Raw genomic sequence first — 18,419 nt, 5'->3', positions numbered from 1 at the left:
ATTTTTGTTTTTTGAATTTGTATTGTTTGAGGTGGTTTGTTTTTTCTTTGTTTTTTCTATTTTCTTTTTCTGCTCTGTTTTTTCTTTGTAATTTCAAAAATTTTCAATAAATATCATATTAAAAAAAATGAAGAAGAAATTCTTCCTTGACTTAAACAGGTGTAGAGTCAATAAATGATACTAGATTAAACAAATGACAACTGGTCTGATGGGCATTCCAAAAGCTTCAGAACTGGAGAATAGTTATTTCTCTCCCCTTTTCCTGTACAGCTCCAATATTCCTCCAATTTTTCCAGAGGGTAATCTTCTCTGAACAGTCAGGTTTTGTCATATGGAGTTGCAGTGGGAGAGGGGAGATGAACCAAGATCTCTCTCGGCAGAGAGATCTTGTACCAGCTGAGCTCCAAGTGGAGAAAGATTCCTCTGCCCAACTTCAGACAGTCCCTCCCCACTCTAGCCCCCACTGAAGAGGGGTAAAGCCTGAAGGAGGTTTTTGGGGAGGTTCAGGGGCTTCAGTGAGAAGAGACGAGAAATCTGTTTTTACAAACAACTCTGCATGCTTATATGTTGCAAGTTCAAACAAGATTCTGTCAAGAAAGAGTACATAACAGATAACTTTTTCAACTAAATGCAATGATTGTTCTGACACTGCTGTAATAGGCCATGTGCACATTCGTGGCTTAGAACAAATCTGCTCCACTTCCCAGTGGGAGGAGTTGCGGTGGACCGCGTGGCCACCCACTCCCACCGGGGGTGGGGGACTTTGTCCCCCATTGCCTGGGGGATCCTGGCCACGTCAGAGCCACTGGCTGGGGGGGGGGGCATGGCCGGGGCCTTTTAAACTGAGGAGCGAGCCAGAGGACAAGGTTGGTCACCTTGGTTGTCTGAGGGGCCTGGTAAGAATTTTTCCACTTGGCAAATTGGCACTGGCCACTTGGTTTTCGCCTACCTCGCAGCAATTGTCACAACTTTGTTAGGGTTGTGGTTAGGCATTGTTTGACCTTGTGTGGGGGAGGTGAGGTGTGGCCATCGCCTGCCCCTCCATGCTTAAGGGTATTCTGTTAAAGGAATCCGGGGGTGTTGATCTAGCCTGAAGCCCGGCTGGGGGCTAGGGCCTTGACACGACCCCGACAGGAACACCAGGGGGAGCTTGAGTTGGTTCGCATCGACAGGGCTCCCCCAACCAGTGGCTTACCCTTACTGGACTTCCTGCACAATGAACAGGAGTCAGATCTAGTCAGGTCCAATCAATGCCTAAGCCAATACCGCTCACATTCTGTAATTCAATAAAGTTGTGACCAAAATTTGCCCAATAACATAAACCTAATATCTGTGTCTTTGTGTGAGTTATTTCCAATGAGGGGGTGGTTGCGGGGTCTCGACAAGCAAAGTGAGGTTGTCCCCCCCCCACTTTCACTTGCTGTACACACTAGAGAGGGGGCTTTGGTGTCTTTGTCTGATGTGCAGTACCTGCTTTGTTTTCCTGTACATGCAAAAATATCCTCTTGCCTATTCATGGAAGCTGTTATCTGCGCAGGTGCAACGGCTGTCTGAACTGTATGCATAACTGCAGCTTACGTTTGCACATCAGATGGAAGCCAGTTAGAGGGGGAACTCATCACACAGGATACAGGATACATATGTATTCTGGTGAATGTCCTGTGCACTCAACTTCAAACAGCTGCAGTGGAGCCAGAGTAAATGGTGATGTGTACACAGACACAGACCCACACCAGAACTATTCTAAAGGAACATGTCTCTGTGGGAAGACTTGTAAGGATTGGATCACTATCCTTACAGGAACGGAATCAAACAAGATGATGGCAGGGAAACAGATTGTTCTTTCTTCGTTTTGCAGGGCTGACTGCGCCCCTCTGAGTAAAGAAGAGTTAAGGTGCATTCAAACAATTAACCATATTGGCGAATTAAAGAGTTCATTTTTAAGCTCAAATAAAGAAATATCCTATCAGGATAGACTTTTGTCCCAAGCCAAAAGGCACATGCAAGCAGCCAATTGAACTTTAATTCTTGCTGAGCAAAGAATGTTTTCCTTTTGCAGACACTAATTGTCCCCCAGTCTTGCCAGAGATTTTTCAATAGTGAACTGCTCCATCAACAAAATTTAGGTCTAAAGGAAGCTGGCTTCTGCCAATGATTCTAGAGTGAGTATTGTCTCGTGGATGCAAGATGACACTGACCTATTGTATTTCATCACATAAGTTACATGGCAGTCATGTGACAGTGTGGAGCAGAGGGAAACTAATGCCAGGGGAGAGGGTTATGTGTTCATTTACATGTCTTTGTTGTCCATTTTGTATGACTTTATGAAAATCCATAAAACACATTCAGAAATGAAAAGAAACCCAGACCAATGCCAGCACTCTTCCATCAGCAAGCAATATTAAAATTTCTAAGAAGTCAGTAGATGCACAAGGGCTCTAAAAGTACTCAGGGTTAAATATATATTGACATTTTTAAAAGATCGTGGCATCGTCGTTCTTTTAAAAAATGGAGTTTGCAGTTGTTCTCTTCAAGAACTATGGACCTGCCACTTAGCCTAACCAAAAAAAGCATTTTTTCCCTATTTTTTTTTCTTATGAATAAGAATTCTCTCTCCCTCTCCTTCTCCCTCTCTCAATATATATTTATATATTTCAGATTATGAAAGCAGGACTGTCTTCAGAAGTTAATCAGCAATGCAGATTTCCCTTCTAATTCAGATCTTAATTGTTACATTTAGTGAAAACCAATGAGAACTATTCTTATTTACTCATTTATTTGGCTCCAATATGTAAGACGTGGGCATCTGCTTCAGACAAAGCCTGAACTGAAAACTGATGTGGATTTTTAAAAGAGCAATTTCGGCTTTGTGTGACGTGAAACAGAGCTGATTTCAGAGTTAACTGTACTGCTCCCAGAACCTCAGATCTGCCTTGGAGAGTCAGAAAATGTAGATAAGCAGTCTCTAAGTGCTAAATAATTTCCTTACTTTTGTTATTTTTAATGGCTTTTATATCTTATGGTGACTGTTTCAGGGTTTTGGCTATTTCTGTGGAGTTCCATGATGGAATTATTTTTTTTGGGGGGGGGGATTTTGTGGAAAAGAAAAATACTGTTCTAATAAATGGGCTGAGAATCCTCTTCACGAGAGTTGAAACTATCACCACTCATTTTTAAAAAAAGAGATACACCTAGCAAGTTGGGTTATAGCAGTGATCTCCTTACAAGGCCTCCAGAAATCTTGAAAGTGTGAAACAGAATCCTAGAAAAACAATGTCTGAGCATTTGAAGGTATATACAGTTTGTTCTCTTTAAGTAGTGCCACTCTTTTGCTGAAAATACATTACGAAGACCAAATAGAGCAGATGGCTCTTTGAGCCCTGAGGACTAAGCTTTGCAGAGGGATAGTAACAAAGGGAGCCCTATGTTCATTTTGACATTCACCACTGGATTTATGGAGGTCTAGTCTAGAGCTTTGTCATTCCACTTCATAAATGTGGTCAAGGCTCTTGTGGGAACAACTTAATTAGACCTTTTTCATTGCCTAATTCCTAGAAGCACAGAACTATGCTGAACTGGGCTTGATGGTAACAAGAATCCCCATTGATTTTGTGCTCCAAAAAGTGGAGATGAATTTGTTACCATGGTATTCTAAGATGCCTCCAAAATCCACAGCCCCTGTCAGCTGAATGGGCTCCCAGCAGCACATCCGAATTGCCATTGTGCAAGCAACAAAACAATGATCACAGATTTTCCCGCAGATACTATAATCAATAGGAACATCCCTTGCCTTTTAATATGCACTGAACAACTTCATTTGTAAGCTTATTACAACTTCAGTGAGAGACGCTGTTAGACTGATCATTAGGTGTCTGTGAAAATAACAGAAGAAACTAGGATACGTTCCAAAATAAGCTCTCTCTCTTTTAATTTCAGGACCATTAAAAAAAATTACTTTTAAAGAACATTCGTACTTATTTTACTGCTGCAGTTGATGTGGAAGTACCTGGAACAAGGTAAAAACTGAGATTCAAAATTAGGAAAAGCAGGATGTGTGCATGCAGAAAATGGCATGTTCTAAAAGCATCAAATTAGATTGATTAAGACTAATAATAATAATTTATTATTTATACCCCACCCATCTGGCTGGGTTTCCCCAGCCACTCTGGGTGGCTCCCAACAGAATTTTAAAAACACGATAAAACATCAAACATTAAAAACTTCCCTAAACAGGGCTGCCTTCAGATGTCTTTTAAAAGTCAGATAGTTGTTTATTTCCTTGATGGGAGGGCGTTCCACAGGGTGGGTGCCACTACCAAGAAGGCCTTCTGCCTGGTTCCCTGTAACCCTGCTTCTCACAGTGAGCTGTCAACTTTTCCCTTTTCTTGTGAGGAATCCTATCAGAATAAGGGAATTTCCCTTTTAAAAAAGGAAACGTTGACAGCTATGCCGCCAGAAGACCCTCGGAGGAGGACCTCAGTGTCCGGGCTAAATGATGGGGGTGGAGATGCACAAAGGGCATATATGCTGAGTTTGCCCCCCCCCCATTATCTAAATAGGTAGCTGGAAAAAAATTCCTTTCAGAAATCAATTTGGGGTAATGGGAGTATGCAAGAACTCCTACACAGTGATGACATCTAGATAAACGGGACTTGTCTAGTAACTTCCATTTTCTTTTTTACTGAAAATTTCTAAAATAGCTCTGAACTTCAGTCCTGGTTATCAGGGTATTTCCCACATTGGCTAGAGCTGGGAATATCTGCAGTAAATCCTGCTGCTGGAAGTTATACCCTTCTAATTCATACCAGCTGACTAGAATCAATTTCAGTTGACTTTTTAAGACCTCAGTCACCTCCTTTTCATTGTGGAGAAGGTTAAGAGGCCTGTTTACATTGACATTGATTCTGCCATGCTTGGATGTAAACAACCATAATTGTGTCTCTCATTTTGTTCAGATACTATTGATCACTTTCTGTATTGTTTGTGACCAGTCCCTCATGATTCAAAGGGTTATTTGTAAATCTATCACCCTTTTTATATTCATAGTAAAAATAAAAACCATCTTGTTATGAATCCTTTCTCAGGCATTTGGCAATGAGTAATTTATTTGAGTGTGTACTTTGAATCATTTCCAAACGTAAGCTCCGTAGACATGTATGCATTAAGTTCTCTTCAGTTCCTTGGGACTTATGTCTGTATAATTAAGTGCAGGATATCAGCCTTGAAGCACAAACTGTATCTATTCCTTCTTTCCCCAGTGCTATATACTCTCTCATCTAATTTTAGATTGCACACTCCACTTCATAAATGCAGTCAAGGCAGTTGCAAAATCAGCTTAATGAGCCACCCCGTTTTATTCCTTTGATGATAACTTTCTTACCTTCTGTCTGTAAGCTGCAATATGTATACATGCTGGACGCTGATTTTAGCATCCATTAGATGCTAAAATAAATACATAGTTGTTATACTGTTTTTATTACTGTGCAGTTAGTGGTGGGACTGTTTCTAAATAACCATTGCAGTAACACTGTAAATTTGCAATATTACAACTAATAATATTTATTACAACTGAAATTCTGTCTGTGCCAGTCTTGTTATCCTCCTCATAGTTGCTGTGTTGCATTTCAGTTAACCTTGCCTCTGAGAGGGTGTTAACATGCCTACTCAGGTACATTTGTGTCCGAACCCGATTCCGCATCCCAATTGCAGCTCCTTTAGGAACAACTGATGTTGGAGAATTTATTCTGGTATTATGGGAGCCACTTCCCTCTGCTGTCCCCAGCTCTGTTCTCACTGGAGGGTGGACTACTATCAGTCCAGAAGAGCTGGTTTAGAAAACTAGTACCTCAGCCAAATTAACAGGAGCTAGTGTGTATCATTTAGAACCAGTGGTCTAAATCAGCAGAAGCTGTAGTCCTCCAGTTGTTGCTGCACTACAGCTCCTATAATCCCTAACCATTTTCCATGCTGGCTGGGGTTGATGGGAATTGGAGTCTAACAACATCTGGAGAGTCACAGGTTCCTCATCCATGGTCTCAGTATTTGAGTGCCACAATAACTTTTGAAGGAAGGAAAGGCAGAGGAAAAACTTCAGGCCTTAACCAAGAAAAGGAAGTTTATTAGGAAAGGGACAAAAGAATCAGCAATGCTTGGAACTATCAATAAAATCTTCAGCCTAGGTCATTGGCTGTTAAACGATCTATGGCCTTTTAAATGTGTCGGGGGGTGTTACTGTTTTCTTGCTGTTATGTTATGCATTTTGTATTTTTATGTTGTAAACTGCCATATGATCTTTGAATGAAGGGTGGTATATAAATTTAATAAATAATAGAAAATTATTATGTTAAGATGATGTGTTATAGCTACTGAAATTATTTGGGATAAGCTCCAGGCCTTAACACACAGTCCTGGCCATTCTAGTCCCCTTCTTCATTAGCTGCCTAGAATGAAAAGACAGAGAATCCTTTTATAAATACTTGATGCACGGAGAATATTATTTTTGTTTTGTTTTCAGACTTAAAAGTGTATTAGCTCACCCATTAACCAACCCAATACTAAAGTACTGTCTCCATCTCTCTTGGCAATCTCTACTGCTTTTTGGATAATAATTGCAAATGCATATAAATCCGCTTAATTTTTAAGTGTCCCATCATTACTAATTTACTTGGCATCCACCATAGTGATGCCAGTTTCAGAAAACATTTATTGATTTTTATATGCAATGCATTCAGTGCTTTTGTTGGTGGCCCAGGTTGTGTCCTACTCCACGCCAAAAAGTCTTTGTGCAGTTAGAATCTTGCATTTCCTCTTTCATTATATTTATTATTATTATTATAAGAATTGGCTGGGTCCAAGAAATCCCCCCCACCCCCCACCCCCACCCCCGTCTTCTGCAGCTATGTTGATGTTAATGGAAAAACTTCGTTGGAAAGGTTAACTTGAAAAAATCCTGACATCAGAAAATGAACTGGGGAATGCTGTTATGAAGTACTTTCCAATAAGCAATACATGGGTTTTTAGAGTAATCTTTAATTATCAGTTTTGACTTCAGGCCTCCAAAAATTCAGAATTAGGATTCAGGCCCTGATTCTCATTAATGAAATAGCATTCTGGCATTTCCAGGAATACATTAGGAACTGTTTGAAGCTGTATGGTAATGTGATATTTCTAGTCAGCATAAAGTGTCTTCCATATAGATACATAACAGATCCCTGGCCTCTGAGTGACAACAAAATCAAAGCCAAGAATGTTTGGTTAGCTTGGCAAGAGTATCACTTTTCATCTTTGGAATTAATTTGAGTTTGGAAAACTGAGCTGCTATTAATAATAATTCTATACATAAAGAAATTAACATCTTCCTATTGGAGAGGGACAATCGGAGCACATTCCAAAGACGGAAGGGGGGAAAAAACTTTTGAGAGTCTTTGGCTTTCCCACATTTTGTTTGGCAATTCTTCTGGGTTGCAAAAACTGCTTTTTGCAATTCCAACTCACAGCCTCACAAATGACTCCAAGGAATGTTCAGCATATTAAGAGCAGAACTCATCAGTTACTAGTTAGCGTACAAAATTTCCCTGTGGAGTGCTGATGTTGTTGCCAAGGCAGCTAAACATATGAGGATAACTTTGTATTGATTTGTTCTAGTTGTATAAACGCTAATAGTCTCATGCTAACTGTAGAGACACAGTGAAGCCTTGTATTTTTTCTGGTTGTGGGGAGGATAATAGTGTCCCCCGTTTCCCCAGAGGTTTTGGGTTGTTGTTTTTTATAAAATGACAAAGATGTTGAACTCTAATGCTATATCAGTTTATATAAACATAAGAAGACCCTGCCACATCAGTCCAGTGTTCCAAGCCCAGTGACTTGCTTCCAGTAGTGGGCCTCTAGATGTTTTGGGAAGTCTAGAAGTGGGACTGGGACATGAAGGCCATTGCTGTCCCAATGTTTGTCTCCGGACTCTGGTATTCCATCTCATAAACCATATGAGGAACAGCTAATGCCTTTTTGTGTTCCATGTTTTATAAGCGATAGCATGATGGTAATGTTCTGAATAAGAGCATGAAAGCTAAATGGAAGACTTGGGTGTTTTTTAAGGGTGCGTTGTAATGGGTAACCCATTATAATTTAATTGGAATTGTTTGCATAGATGCAATTGTTTTCATATATAACCTTTTTATATATGAAGCTCTTTTGTATATGGTTTGTTATTGTCTAGTGAAATCACTTTGAGAGGTTTCATAGGAAGCGATTCATAAATTAAACATACAAACAAATAAATAATGGGCATTTCAGGCAGATAAATTTGTGGCTCTGTAGCTTGTTTTTTCACTTTAAAACAATTTCTTCTCTCCTTCAGAGTCCGTATGTTCTGTAACACAGTGTTTCCCAACCACTGTTCCGCGGCACACTAGTGTGCCGCGAGATGTTGCCTGGTGTGCCGCGAGATGTTGCCTGGAGGGAGGCGGGCGAGTCGGGCGGCGAGAGGCGGGGCGGCGGCGGCGAGGAGAGGCCGCCCAGCGCGGGGCTCTCGCCGTCTGCCTGCCTGGCTGCCTGCGAGCTCGGCAGGCAGCGCCTCCGTCCGCAGCGCCCACCTCGCGGCTCTCATTCCCTGCCCCTGCCAAAGCTCACCCAGCCAAGCTGCGCTCTCCTTCCTGCCTCGCTTTGCTGCCTCCTCCCCCCCACCCCCAAAGCTTGGAGGTTCCCCGGCAAGGTGGAGGGGAAAAATTGAAACTTACACTTTCGTGCGTCCCTCCCGGCGTGACGCTGCGCGCTGACGTCACGGGGCTGTAATGGTGGTGTGCCTCGAGATTTTTTTCATCAAACAAGTGTGCCTTTGCCCAAAAAAGGTTGGGAAACACTGCTGTAACATATCAGATAGCTCATTAAAATATTGAAACAAGTGCTTTGTGGAATGCAAGGTTACTGCAGTAACTGACCAGTTGAAAGTTGGGGAAGACTGTTGCCTGCTTTGAAGAGACATCAGAAGTTGCATCCAACATTAGTCCTACTCAGAGGTGACCGGTTGAAATTAATTAACATGCCCAACATAGTTTCAATGTGTCTGAGTAGGACTTAGTTGGACTTTTCATACCAAGTGTTCAGCAAGAGTACTTTAACATGAAACCTGCTAACTAGGCTTTGGGAAAGGTGAGAGGACTCTAGGACCTTGTCAGGGCCCTCACACCTCCTTCTCAAAGCCCAATGCCTTACTTACCTGGCTTTGGGAGGGCAGTGTGAGGGCTGGGGGAGGGGTGTAAAAAGCTACCAAAAAGCCCTTGATTTCTGCAATCTTCCCTTTGGGACTCTGCCTTTTCTAATGAAAGAAGAAAAACAAGAACCTTATGAAGTTTAAATATGCTGGTCACATCCAGGAGGGAAGAACTGGAGAGAGCTAATTTTGCTTAGAACCATGTGCAAAGCTGGTGGGTTGTTTAATATTAACAAGGAGCTGGTGGGGCTAGTATTTTAAGGTTTCAATGTGCTCCTAGGGACCTTGCAAAGAAAGCTATGCTGAGCAGTTAAACGTAATCACCCATTGCAATAAGTTCCCTTGGCTTCTACATTACAAGCCAAATAAGTTGTTCCTGGCAAATGGGCCCTCTGTTGCAGGAGCATTAGCATTTTAATGCAACTAAAGAGAAGTTGGATTGACTGTAATTTAGTATATAGATCCCTGACCTTATGCAGTCCCTTCCCCAGTGTTCTTTGGGGACCAACTGCAGTTACACAGTTCACTTTGGAATCTAATTGAATTTACACACAGTAATATAGTCTTGTCACAGCAATTTTGTAGTGTAGTCACTACAAAAGTCCTGCTCAATTACTTTATAGGTGTACAAAAACTACAATTAAAAAGCTACATAACGTGTAGAACTGGCAACCTTCTCAGAGCTCTGAGTTGTATCAATTGGCTCAGTGCGCTTCTTAATAACAGTTGCTGGGAATTGCACATGGGCAGAAGGCCGTTGCACTCATGTTCTCCTTGCAGGCTTCCCACAGACATATGTTTGTTTGGCCACTGTGAGAATCGGAGGGTGGACTACACAGACCATTGGCCTAATCTAGCAGATTCTTCTTATTTTACCCTTCAGAACAGCATAGGAAGCAATGCCTGGAGCAGGGAGAATTCCCAAAAATCACAACCCTGTCCATTCCATTGAAAGAAGCTTTGGATGGATTGGAAAACCTCTGAAAACACCTAGAACCATTCAGGGACATAGTACGCTGCAGGTTCAGGGGAAACTGTCCTTGCCCACAAAGTATAATTTCCCAAATCACCCCAGCTCTTCCTCTCCTCCTCCAAAACAAATCTGCCTTCTAAATTACATTGGGGTGGGGAGATTCTTTTTCTGAAAGACAGTCACAACCTGGCCTACTTGGTGGCAAGGAAGTGGAGAGCTGTATGCACACCACTGCTCTAGAGGCTAAGATTTTAAATTATTTGTAAAAGATAATTTGTGTGAGAGCAGGAAACCATCAGTGCAGGCACTGGAAACAAGCTGGGAACAGGAGGCAGCTGTTTGGAATGTAAAAAAGAAGCATCACCCTGATCTTTGATTCACCCTGTTTAGCAACTTCATCTCTGAAAGAGATTAAATGAAACTTTGCCTACGTCCTTGCTTAGCAAGGACAAGGCTTTTGATAAGACTTTACATCAGAAAGACACATTTTCAAAGACAAGGCCAATACCTAGAGCCAAAGAGTCGTCGCACAGAAACAGGCAAAAGCCTCAGTTCCTTCACACTTGTGTTTGTTAATTCAAATGCACACTTTTTTAAAAAATGCAATTTAAATTGGTTGGTATCAGTTGGCTATGATCCAAATTGCAGGTAGCTATATTGTCAGACATACTGACAACATTTTTAAAAGAGTGAACAAGGGAGGTTGAAGATTGTCTTTGGACCCTTCCAAAGGCATTCATGATAAACAGGCTTTGCAACCCAATGATCCCAGCAAACCAACACCCCTCCCCTGCACCAGGCTGGGAGGCGTGAGGTTGGATTGTGCAGGTACCCACTGGCCAAGTCAGCCTTCTGCCAATCACCGCCAATGGAATAACACACAGAGCAGGCCGGGTCTCTTTGCCAGCTCCAGGGCTGTGAATAGGGAGGTGACAAAGCCCCACCCGTCAGCAGCTGGTGTTTGGATTGCAGGTCAAATATTTATTGATGTTGTTGTTGTTGTTGTTGTTGTTGTTGTTGTTACCAAATAGCTGCTTCTGTAATTACAAAAGTAGTTTGGGGGATTTAGGTTTAAAGACAACTTGAGAGAGGGTCTGAAGGAGTAAGAGGAGGTCAAATGCTGGTTCAGAGCCAAGAGAGGGAATGTCACTGGGGTTAATAGTTGTGGGGGAGGCCTGATCACCTTGCCATCTCCTGCAGCATCTTGTGTTTCCACTTGAGATTGTAATTAAGGAAAGCAACAGAGTTGACAATTAGGAAAAGTAGTTTGGTTCGTTTTCTTGTTCCCCTTAATGACTAAATCATAGTTCTTCGTTTAAAAAGAAGTCAATCCTTTTGGGAAAAGTTTCTCCTCAGCTTGATCCTCAGAGAGAGAGTAATTGATCTTGTGCACCATCATCAGATGATTCCTGTCATCTCCTCAGCTGACACAGCACCTGCTGCTTGGTGCAGCACTGAAGTTTCTTCCTCTCAGAAGTGCAGTAAATCCTTCAAAATATTGTGAGCTAAGAGAAAACATTTTTTTCACTCCCACATGCACCTCTGAGTACTGGTAGCGATATAATTATAGGCACTTTCTCTCTCACACAGCAGGAACAAGAATCCTATCAGTCTCTTTATATCCCTAATAGTAGGTTTATGTGAAGCAGTTACATCTCTGCTGGAAAAAATTAACCTATTTTTTAAACAGCACCTTTTTCTGTGCTTGTGATGTTGCAGTAAATGAAACTTGATTCAGCCAATTAAACAATGAAACTTAAAGTCTTGAGTTACTGGTATGTAAACAAAAGGAGATTAGTGAGGTGGGCCACTCCTTTACTGAGAATATCTCCTTAGAATCATAGAATTGGAAGGGATCCCAAGGGTCATCTAGTCCAACCCCCTGCAGTAATCTCAACTAAAGCATCCATGACAGACGGCCTCTTGTGGGAGTGTTCCACTGTCGAACAGCTCTTACCATCACAAAGTTCTTCCTGTTGTTCAGTTGGAATCTCCTTTCTTGTAACTTGAAGCCATTAACAAGCCCTAGCAATCCTCAACAAGCCCTACTACAACTGATGGGAGTTGTAGAAGACCAATGTCAGGACGGGTTTGTTTTTCTATTTTATCTGCATGACTTCCTTCAATGCTATATCATAAATAGCTTGTACCGTCTGCATTTACCCCTTGAATAGGAAATATTCTCCTTCTAGGGTTGTTGTTAAAGTTAGTGTCTTTTTAGAGAAGCATTTTACAATATACTTCACGTTGGCTGTTTTGTTGCCACTTTTCTTAACACTGGGTCTGTGTATGCAGAATATTTTATTCTGGAATCCATGGAGACTTGAGTACTACTTTTTCTACACCTGTTGTATTTTTTTGCCTCTGAAAAGTGATTCTTGAGAAACTTCCATAAAGGAAAGCTCTTTAAAGATTCATTCTGCAATACAGTACAGTCATACCTCAGGATAAATGTGCTTCAGGTTGAGCGTTTTCAGGTTACACTCCGCGGCGACCTGGAAGTAAAGGAGCGCGTTACTTCTGGGTTTCGCCACATGCGCAGACGCTCAAAATGACATCACGCGCATGCGCAGTAGTGGCGAATCGCGACCCGCAGTCGCTGGTTACACTCTACTCAGGATGCGAACAGGGCTCTGGAACGGATCCTGTTCGCATCCAGAGGTACCACTGTACACCATACTGTGTCCATTTGAAATTGGAGGAAAAGAGATGTAGGTGGTTCTGGGCAATGAGGGAGGTGGCCGGGTTGTATCCACACAAATAATGTTGGTGGGCATATACCGAGATCACAATTACACTTCTTCGTTTGTTGGGGGCATGTGCAAGGAGGAAAAGGTGTGGAAACCTAATCAAGGGGAGAGTTTAACTACACCCAAATTGGTGGGCAGCAGGATTTAAAACCAGTCTATATTGAAAGCAGCATGTTGAGGATTGAGTATGAATGATTCTGGATTGAGGGAAGCGACATTTTTGTGCTATAGATAGGTATACGGCTTTATAGAAAAGAACAAAACGGGCAGAGAAGTGACTTTTGACATCAATTGTTATTCACGAAGCATCAAAAATGCATATTAAGAAATTAATTCAACCTAAAACAAGCCAACACAGCCAGTGTTCTTGAAAGGAGGGAGTGTGGACACATAGGAACTGTGATTGGTTTTTATCCAAACATCAAATATTCAGTCTCTGTTACCCCTCCCTGCACCCCATCCCACAGATCAACCTTTCAGATGCTGATATAGGACCCAATCATGGTTTCCAGATAGTTTTAAACTTATAAAGCATCTAGGACAGAAAAACGTGGATGTTTTCAGACATAATGAGATAGGATCACAAATTGTCTTAATAGATTGTTTGCAGTCAAGCAGTGCAGATTTAGAACAATCACATAGTAAAAAGGTAAATTAATAATAATTGGTATATGATTAGTTTTATGATTATGTCATTAATGGAACCACTCCAAGCAATGCCTAAGTAATTTACGTTTTGCAAATTTAGTTGAAAACTACAGTAAGTATAGTCGGTTAGATGAGACAAACGAAAGTGAAAATGTAATTATTATAAAACATGCATGATTATATGCTTCTCTATTCTTGTATAGCTTCCATTCATTTCTGGTGAATTGTGCTTGTTTTATAGTGTTTGCTACATGTAGAGTTTCTAATATTTAGCATGTTTTACAATTTATTGGCACAGCCCATTTCAGATACATGAAGTTCTCAAGCATTTGAATAGTGTGTTCATAGCACAAATTCCTGGTAGACTACAACTTGTATTTGTAAAGCTATTTATGTCTCTTTCAATTTCCGAGTAAATGGGTAGGTTCTTGCGAAATGTCAAAATGTGGCTTGGGATGTATGTCAGAAGGAACGTGAACCAACCCAAAGGTTGATGAGCCGGGTTATGAGGAATAGGATGCTTCAGTGGGTGCTAAAAGCTTTTCATTAGTGCTAATGTACACCAAATTAAGCATGCAATTAGACTAAGTGTATTCATCAGGGTGGTGTGTTTTAATAAATGGTTTATTTAATGTGATTGTGTTTTATTGACTTGTGCATTAATTGAATATTTCTTTCTTATAGGACAAGCTTGGCCAATAAAATATACATGGGACGTATAAAACATTAAAGGTCAAAAGAAACATTCCAAGAGCTGAATAGGTGAGAGTTTTGAATTGCCAAAGAGTATTTTCTTATTTCCTCACCTAACAGTAAGCGAACTGTTTCCCGTTAAGCAAGTATCCCCACAAAAGCTATAATTCCTACAGGAGCATTATGAGGAAAACAGTGTACAGATATGTTGCTTTCCAAGCATTTTGCTGTCATCAACATGTTATCCAGTGGTGGGTTAGAAAGTCCCCTCCCCCCATGTGGAATTTGTTAATTTTGTTCAACCAAGAATGCTAGTCTCAAAGGGCCATCCGAATTAGCAGCCTGAGAAATGGTGAAGGTCTCATGATTCTAACACACATCTATCTGGCTTTTACAAACTTGACTTTAATCGTGAAGCAATACCTTCCTAATGTTGTACCATAGACCATTGCTGTGAAGTAGATGAAATACAATTTCCTGCTGAATCAAATGATCAGACTTCATGTTATGTCTCCTAAGGCCCACTTTAACCTAACGGATATAATGATAAAGAAGGAAAATGTTTTCCATCATACCTTGTGCTGCATTTGCATAGTCTTCATAGGAATGTCATGCTCCTATGTTGAAAGAGGGAGCCTCTTCATTTCCCCCCTGCTGTAAATTTCTGCAGAATAGAAGTCATAACATTCTTGTATGAAGTTGGGGTGAACAATATCTAAATTGGTCTTTATATTCAGTAGCAGCTATGGGTAGTGTGGACACAGAGATCAAAACTGCTCTCTGGGACCCTTTCTCCTACACCTAGTGCAGTGTGAACTCAACAAAGTATCTGGCCCATCAATATCCAATTTCTCCAAAAAGCTTAAACTGCAGTGGAGAAAATATTTGGAGTATTGCATTCATGACATGTCATAAGCACAACCACAGAGGCCTAGTTAGAATCATGGGAATAGGGTAGGGTGCAAGTGGGTTACATTTGGGGATTAGGTTTGCTTACAAATTGATTACATTTGGGGATTAGGTTTGCAGGATGCTTCTGCTCTGCAAATAAAATTTGTGTGAATTGCCTCCATCTGTCTCCCTGAAGACCTAATTAACTGCCTGACTTTGGGAGGGACAAGAAAGCATGCTTTGATCCCACTTCAATTGATGTAAAATCAGTCTAATTCAAATGACCATTGTTACATCAAGCCATAGTCTTCAGTTATTTTCTACTGAAAAACACAACTTTCATTAGTATCCAGCAACTACAGGTACAGAAAACATAATAGATCCTCGGGGGTTGGGGGTTGGGCGGAGGCTAAAGCAAAGAGCTGTTTTGCTTTGCCTAGGCAAAGGAGTGGTGGTGTAGCGATCACATGAGCCTGGTCATGTGGTGAGAAACATTACCATAGTTCAGGTCCAGCAACTAGACTAGCTGGACCTGAACTATGAATACCAATTTTACCATTTATGCTCTCCCTAATTAGCTTGAATCAATCTATGTAAAGCATATTGATGACTTAGCTTTATAGCAATTAACTCAGAGATTTAATAACTGATTTGAAAAGTTAAGAGGGGCCTGGGTGTGGGTAAAGGAGAGAGAAAGGAGTACACAGCCCTTGCACATTGTCGGTTTGCACAAATATGAAAACCTCAATACTTATCCCTTGAAACATGTATACATTATTTTGGCATCTTGTCATGGAGAAGATTTCCTATGTCTGCTTCGGTAAATCTATAGGACCTTTGTATCGCTGCTGCTTACTGAACCTTCGCAAAATACCATCGTTGTTTAATGAGGGGGAAATACAGTAGATCATTTTTACCTTTTATTTCATAGCAGTGTAAGGTTTGGCTGCAATCTTTGTTTGCAGAACTGTTCCCTGTGTAAAGCCAGGTGGATCTGAGACCCTCCTGTGGCAGCTTACTGAGAACCAAAAAGCAGCGCCAGCTCTTGGGGGCCTGATGCTTTAGGCAAACTGGAAAACATCCACCTGTCATAGCTCTGTCAGCAAACAGTTTGGATGCCTTAGGCAACTTCCTGGTTTAGTGAATCTCAGTGGTCCTCACAAGTCTGAGTAACACAGTTCCACCTCTGGGAAATATTTAATCTGCTGCAGCAAAAACAACAAAAGAGTTTTGTGGCAAGTTAAATTCTACTTATTGTGGCATAAGCATTGGTCTAAAACCCACTTTATCAGATACAGTCAGAAAGAGCCATATCCCTTTGGTTCTCTTCTTTCCACCAGCTTTCCTTCATGCCTACTGTAACGATGTTCTGCTTCAAACTAAGCTCTCCATCTCCCCAACATTTCATATTAGGTTCTATAAAGATTACGGTTGATTTCAAATTGACTTTAGGTTAAAATAATAACAACAACAACAAAGATTTTATTGGCATCAACAGAAATCACAAACTTGGATGGCTACTGGCATGCCTCTGAATACTAGATTGTGCTGTGAAACAACAGCGGGAGAAGACTATTGGTTTCATGCCCTGCTTGTAGGATTCTAGGCGGCAAAATTGCTTAACAGCTATTGCTTGCACAACCACATTCACTGCAGTTTCTGTATACATTATTCAAAACAGCCTTTACCCAACCTTGGTTCCTCAGATGTTGTTGAACCACAGTTCCCATCAGCCCCAGTCAGCATGGCCAATAGTTGGGGATGGTGGGAAATATAATCCAGTATCATCTGAGGTAAAGCAATTTTGATGGGGCTGCCTTATTAAAGAATTAATCAATTAATTATTAGTTTAATTAAATGTAAACATATGTACATATTAAGTAAAAAGCTACAATGGGTTTTTTGTTTTTGATTAATCAAAGCATGTTGCAGAATGCATGATCTTGTAGGAGGCTCTCAATCCTGAACATTGGAAATGAGGAATGTCTCTTCACAGTGTTGTAGTGGGTGCCTCTTCAGTCTGTTGGCTTTAACAGTGCATTCCTAAACGTCAGCGTTCTCTCACTTTCCCCCTCTCCCCATGGTTCTTGAAAATACTTCCGGCTTCATTCTCTCAACACTTTATTAAAGCTTCTGTTCCTCCAAGTCTATAATGATGACCCATTCTATTGGGAGTCACAAAGGATGCTCTTGAGGCTTGTGAGAGTGGAGACATACAGCAGCATCTGTCTCCATTCCTCTTGCTTGTCCCTGAAGCCTTCACACACAAGGAATAGTTTGCTCTCCATAAAAAACAACCCTTTGTTGTTTTTCCACATGCAGTCAAGGTGGATTTCCGTAATGCGTGTAGTAAAAAAATTCTCTAGTGTAGCAAAGAAGTATCACTGTCTTTTCCCCTACAGCATGCAGAGTCCAACACAATTCGTGGCTCCCTGCCACTTTCTTCCCAGCAAAGACATATTCTTTCTGGAATGGGAAAAGGGTGTTTGTGTTTGTGAGCAGCTGTGGTGCTGTGTTCACCTGTCTGCTTCCAAAATCCCTGGTCTCTCCCTGCTCTGTTTCTTACCCCTCCCAACCCCCAATGCATGCACACAAACACACAAGGGTCAAGTCTAATTTTCAAACTAGCTAGATGCTGTGCATCAAACAGAATACTCTGTGGAGCTGTAACTGTTTACCTGTGGCTTCCTCCACCTACCCACCACTGTGCTTCTTCCCATGCAGTGAGCACTTCTGCCTGCCAAAGGCTTCATCAAGAAGCATAACTAAAGCAGATCAGTTACCATGGTCACACTGGGAAGAGCTGTGGTGCTGATATACAGCAGCTCCAAATTCTTTGGATTAGGAAAAATAACGAGAGTGAAAGGAAAGGATTTATCACTCAGCCTGTGAAAAATTCTCTGCAACCCCTTAGACAATTTGTTTATTTGCTTTTAGCAGGATTGGATGTATTTTTCTATCACAACATGCAAAATTTTGGAGTTACAAAGAGCTGGAGTGCCCGAGAGCCACTTTTCCAGATTTGGGCACACTTTACCAAGCCCAATGGACACTTGTTTTTTGTTTTGTTTATAAATTGATGTCCCATCTTTCCAAATCTTCCAACAAAACAAAAGCAAAAAGTAGCTTTAAATAAGAGATTTTACTTTCTTGGGCTCCATGATCACTGCAGATGGTGACAGCAGTCACGAAATTAAAAGACGCCTGCTCCTTGGGAGAAAGGCGATGGCAAACCTAGACAGCATCTTAAAAAGCA

General features: G+C 41.2%; 1 protein-coding gene across 8 annotated transcripts in view; it reads left to right on the top strand.

Annotated features, from left to right (window-relative positions):
* The window catches only part of TSPAN18 (tetraspanin 18), a 168,222-nt gene that overhangs the window by 116,459 nt on the left and 33,344 nt on the right, over positions 1 to 18,419 (top strand). For 4 of the 8 annotated variants that reach the window (XM_081166598.1, XM_081166595.1, XM_081166596.1 and 1 more), the window contains one exon: positions 14,264 to 14,341. The exons of 2 other annotated variants lie outside the window; for them this stretch is intronic. The gene's annotated coding sequence lies outside the window, so the exon portion shown is untranslated. Of the gene's footprint in view, positions 1 to 3,936; positions 4,017 to 14,263; positions 14,342 to 18,419 lie in introns of all 8 variants that reach the window. 2 more of the 8 variants (XM_081166601.1, XM_081166597.1) reach the window with 1 other exon arrangement.

The sequence above is a fragment of the Podarcis bocagei genome (assembly GCF_964188305.1).
Source record: "Podarcis bocagei genome assembly, chromosome: 1".
NCBI classification, from domain to species: Eukaryota; Metazoa; Chordata; class Lepidosauria; order Squamata; family Lacertidae; genus Podarcis; species Podarcis bocagei.
The sequence above is the reverse complement of the archived record's forward strand: the minus strand, read 5'-3'. Positions and strand labels throughout refer to the sequence as shown.